Below are 5888 nucleotides of genomic sequence, written 5' to 3' on the forward strand. Positions count from 1 at the left end.
CCCTTTTTAGCTCGCTAGTGTTCATTCCTCACTTTGTTTTCGCGTGGCCGAAACAATCCCGCCTCCGACTGGGGAAGCCCAGATCGGACAAAAGGGTCCACCCTTTCTCCTTTCACACGAGCTAGTCCCAAATCCAGCTTTGCAAGTGGCATCTAGAATCAACGCGCAGTGGAGATGTTCAGACGCATTCCGGGCGGGATTTAAGGGGTGGGGGGGTGGGGGGAGGAGGCTGGGCTGGGCCCTTCCTGGTGACCACGGACCGCAGCGTGTCTGGATGGAGTCTTTGCATGAGACATCTGACCGTTTCTAAGGGCCCTGTCTCCTTCCGCATGCTCTGAGTCACGCGGTAATTATCCCAGACATTCTCCAGAGTTCAACTGGGTTGTTACACCGGCTTCACATTCCACCAAGGAGACTGGGACCATGACTCAGGGAACCCACCGTCCTGCTGCCTCGATTTAAAGGCCAAGGTTACCGGCCATTCGAGTTCCTCACACCCCAGTGCTGTGTGCCGACGGGGTTCAACTTTACCTGTACATTTTTAGGAGTGTGCAAACAAATACGATGCACACTGCTATACCTCTAAGCAGAGGTATATGTGAGAGGGAGAGAGAAATTTGAATTGGTCTCTGTCTTTGATGAATCCTTAAATTCTGTTCAAATCCTTAAGCACTAGGGAGTATGTGCTATAAAACAAACAAAAACAAGCAACAGCAGGTTCAGCCAGCTGGCATGGCTCAGTGGTTGAGTATCGACCTGTGAACCAGGAGGTCAGGGTTCAATTCCTGGTCAGGGCACATAACTAGGTTGTGGGCTCGATCCCCAGTGTGGGGCGTGCAGGAGGCAGCCGATCCATGGTTCTCTCTCATCAGTCATGTTTCTCTCTTTCGCCCTTCCTCTTTGAAATCAATTAAAAAAACAACACAACACAGAACACTAAAACCTCTGAAAATAACGTTACACACATCCGCCATGAAGCTTGTGAATACACTGGAATAGAAGACGCAAACTAACAAAGTTACAGATACGTCTCAAACTATGATCGAGGACGCACAGAACTGGTAAGCAATAAACACCAGTTCTTCCCTTTTGAACCCAGTGAAGAGTTCTGTGATAGAGGTTGAAATGGAGAACGTCCCACCCACAGAAAACTACCTAAGACTAAGCTCAGGAGGTGGAAGAGGGAGTGTGCGCAGCGGAGGGAGGAAAATGCACGCAGCCACACTGCTTGTTTACAAAGAATCTGCCCATCGCGCTGAGACTCGTGGTTGTCTTAATCACTCTCCAGCCTCTTAAGTAAATTTAAAAAAAATTTAATGAAAAATGCAATCCCTAGAAATGATATCAATAAATTATAGTCACACATATTGTCATTGGTATAATTTAAATAATTGGTCATTGGTATAATTTAAAATATAACTTTAATATATATTATTTTATTTATGTTTTGGTGTTTACCTGTTTTATTAAAATAATTTGGCACCTGTGATAAACGCTAGGTATGAGGCTCCCATCACACCATTTTTTGGTTCATTTTAACCTCTTTAAAACAAAAATTACTCATATCCTATTAGGCGTTTGCTGAGATGGTTTTGTTTTCATGGGCAGTTTGAGATGAGTTACTATTTTTCATTAAATTGGAATTTGATTGCAGGGTTTTAACTACCACCAAGTGGATCACCATTCCATCAACCACCCAAAGGGGGCCCGCCATGAGCTGTGTCAGCTACAGAACCGGAGCAGACGTTAAAAGGGAGAAGCTAAGTGTATTTTTAAGATGAGGTGGAAAAGGATGGCCCACCCTCAGGTCACCACTGCATTTCCCTTCCCTGCAAGTGGCTGTTCATCTCGCTCAGCTGTCTGACACCTTTAGAAGGGCCAACGTTTCACACTCCACTTGCTGTGTAATTACAATTTCAAAGGCATTTTTATTGGGTTTTCCACGGACCTGGAAAGCAGCGACATCTTTCCGAGTCTGAAGAAATACCACAGTCCGTTCAGAGCAGCAGAAAGACTGGGGGGTCTATTCCCCGCCCATGTCACGCATGAAACGTGGAATAAAGGGGTCAGAACATGAAGAGAACATGTGAGGGGGTGAGAGTACGTGTTGGTGGACTACTGGATGCCAAGCACGAGACTCACTGCTTTAGAAAGGCTCACTGAGATCTATTTTAACATTTCACTTGCACAATTACCCTGTGGGAAGGTATTCAAAATAAGCTCCGTTTTACCTAAGAAGATCGAGCCTCAGAGAACTGAGGCGATTCACCTGATTCTGGCTCAAAATGGGGAGAACCTGGCAAGTCTGACTGAAAAATAGGTAAGAACTCAGGTTCATCACTTCTCTTTCAGAATCAAATTCAGCACCAAACTATCTTATTACATCTAGACCAGTGGTTCTCAACCTTCTGGCCCTTTAAATACAGGTCCTCATGTTGTGACCCAACCATAAAATTATTTTCATTGCTACTTCATAACTGTCATGTTGCTTCTGTTATGAATCGTAATGTAAATATCTGATATGCAGGATGGTCTTGGGCGACCCTGTGAAAGGGTCGTTCTACCGCCTAAGGGGTCGCGACCCACAGGTTGAGAACCGCTGATCTAGACCAAAAACAAAACAAAACATACACACACGCACACACACACCCCTCCATGGTCTTCACTGGGCAAATACGGTGCTAACTGAGGCATTCGAGTCACCCTCAAGGTCACCCAGGCACTCACCCATGGAGGGCTGGCCTCTGGGACTGCGTTGGAAGTGACCTATGAGCTCAGCAACGTGCATGCCTGGCGATGCCATGAGACACAGAAGGGGCCCTGACGAAGGCTGCTCCCGTCTGCACAGCCTCGTGCCTGGGTCGGTGGAGCCTCCTCGGGGGCGGAGGAGGGGAGAGAGGAAAGAGAGGCACCCCAGTGACACCCCGAAGGCCGACGGCCATCACGCAGCGTGGAGCACGCCACAGACACCCCTTTCAGTGAAGGTGTCTTCTACTTTCAAACGTGACAGGAAGCTCTCCCAACTCCCATGATCCTGTTCCAGGGCTCTGGGTCCTGAAGCGACATTTCCCGTCTCATGGAGCCAATTCTTGACGGTCAGCTGGCAACTGCTCTAACCACAGCTCCAATGAACTAGAACGAAGCTTAGAAAACCAGGTTTCTTGGCTGGTAACGCTCCCCGCCCCTCAATAGAACAGTATTTCTCCAGACGCTGATGATCTCACTTTCCATTCCCTAATATTCGGAAGAACTTGATAATAAAAAAAATAACTAAGTGTGGGCTGTTACAAGTGCAAATACGGGCAATGATTTTTTTAGTTGGAAATGACCATCTATTGCATCCATTTAAAATTCTACATTCTCTAAATGGACGCGTTTCTAATCGTTTCAGCAGCCGGGACACGGAGGGAGCCAACTGCTCTCACCAAGGCTACCGTGGCGCCCAGCGCCCGGCGGCGAGCGTGGAGGGAACACGGTGAGCCTTCCAGACGGGCACGGCATGCCAGCCCACTGATTCATTCTGGAACTTCCTCGCTGCGCTGCTGATGCGAGATGAACCCACATGACATCACTGGGCTCTGGCCACGACTGCTTTCACGAAGCCGAGGACAGTCCTGCTTTGAACACCCTTCTCTTGTGAAAAGTGCTTTCCGCCTCCGCAGGCCCTCAGCGGCAGGAGGGGCAGCGCCTTCCTGTGGAAGGGGGGCGAGGGGCCAGGCTTTCGCCAAAAGAGCAGGGAGTCTACTCCCCACTCGCCAACCACAGACTCCACAGACGCACCAGGGAATTAAGCTTTACAAAGTGACACTAAGAAAGAGGCGGCCTTGCCTTGGGATTTCAATGGCGCAGGCTGCAGTGTGATTAGAGAAGTGAAAGGGTGTGTCCTTATTTCAATTCCTTCAGCAGAAGAGCTCCCTGCCCCCCCCCGCCTCCCCCCCCCCCCCCCCCCGCATGTGAGCTCTCCCTGGCTTCTCACTGTAGCGGGGTTCAACGGTGAGACTGGGTACCTGTGGGCAAAGAGGGAAACACGCGATTTCTAAGAGCTGACAGTTCAGATCCATAAAGAATGTGCTTGTTATCCAGTATTGTGTGATATTTTGAAACACATTTCAATGACAACCTACGCAGTGTCGGAGATAGAGACGGTTCAGGAAACAGGACCGGAAAAGCCAGAGGAAAAAAGATCAATTCAATGTCATGCCCTATTTTAAAACTGCTGATGGGAGAATTAGCATTGAAGCTGCAGCACCAGCAAAATGAATACGCAAGGACCGGGGAAAGGATGCCAGATGGAGCGGGCTGAGGAGGCTGAGGGACACACGCCTGCCGCACAGAGTACGGCTCTGGCCTTGCCCCTCAGAAGCAGTTCTGTTCACAGACACGCACTTGTCTGACGTGAGCTCTCTCCCAAATAGATATTCTCATCACACTTTATCAGAACTCACGGCGACAAGTGCCTGCTAGCTACCGATCTGCCACAAATCACTGATATCTTAAGCAATTTACTTCCCTCTGAAAGTCAGTTTCCTCCAACTCTATTCATGTGGCTCACAGGCCGCCGCTGCCTGAAACCTTCCTGGCCACCATTATTGAAGAGACCACACTGCTAACCGCTTATCACGTGTGGGGTTTTTTCCTGATAGCACTTATGGCTCCCTAACCTAGTGTTATTCTAATCCGGGTCCTCCGAGAAGCAGATGCCAAGATGGGGTCCAACCTGCAAAACTTGCATTAGGAAAGCTGCCCACATGAGAGAAAATGGGGCGAGAGTCCAGGGACCTCTTGTGGTTGTGTTCTAGACACAGACATATTCTAGATATAGACGTATTCTAGACATAGACCTGTTCTAGACATGGATGTGTCGTAGGCATGAGCATGTTCTAGACATGGACACATTCTAGACATAGATGTGTTCTAGACACAGGTGCTTTCTAGAAGTAGGCATGTTCTAGACATGGGGTGTTCTAGAAGTAGGCATGTTCTAGACACGGGTGTGTTCTAGACATGGGGTGTTCTAGACATGGGGTGTTCTAGAAGTAGGTATGTTCTAGACACGGGTGTGTTCTAGACATGGGGTGTTCTAGAAGTAGGTATGTTCTAGACACGGTTGTGTTCTAGACATGGGGTGTTCTAGAAGTAGGCAGGTTCTAGTCCGCTGTGCAGTCCCCGGGAGATTTGTCAAGGCCGCTGGGGGATCCTTGAGCCCATCAGTTGCAGGAGGGGGCCTAGGTTTTCCAGAAACAGGTGTGTCCGGTGAGTCTGTGGCTGGGAGCAGACCGTGAAGGGCAGCCTCGGCCAGAATGTCACAAAGGCAGTCCCAGTGCACAGAGCTGAACTGCTACCAGGCTCATGGCCATCACACTGAATCCAGGCATTGACTCCTCTATCGCTTATCTCACCTGCCAGAATGAATGCCCCCAGGGCAGGGACCTGCCTTTTTGTTAACTGCTGAATCCTAAACACTTGTTGGATAAATAAATGCATCTGAGTTATGGGGAGCATACTGGTATCTACCTTAAAAATACTGCATTATAAAACACATCACCCAATCTGTGGTAAGGGCTTGGGAAATGTTAGTTACTGTTATTCGCAAGATAAAACATGGGTAAAGAAGGTGGAGGATTAGCTGAAGAACATATATGCACACCCCGCCCGTGGTCTGCTCCCAGCCAGAGACCAACCGTGACAATGCCATTAGGGCAGACCTGTCCCTGGAAAACAACTGGTGATCTCACAGCTCTGCAGGTCAGAGTCCAACACAGGCCTCCCTGGGCCAACCTCAGGTGTCACACGGCGGCATTTCCTTCTGGGGGCTGCAGGGGAGGATCCATTTCCTTCTGGGGGCTGTAGGGGGAATCCATTTCCTTGTTAATTTGTATTATTGGCCA

This window comes from Myotis daubentonii, chromosome 5, assembly GCF_963259705.1.
Source record: "Myotis daubentonii chromosome 5, mMyoDau2.1, whole genome shotgun sequence".
In the NCBI taxonomy this organism is placed as follows: Eukaryota; Metazoa; Chordata; class Mammalia; order Chiroptera; family Vespertilionidae; genus Myotis; species Myotis daubentonii.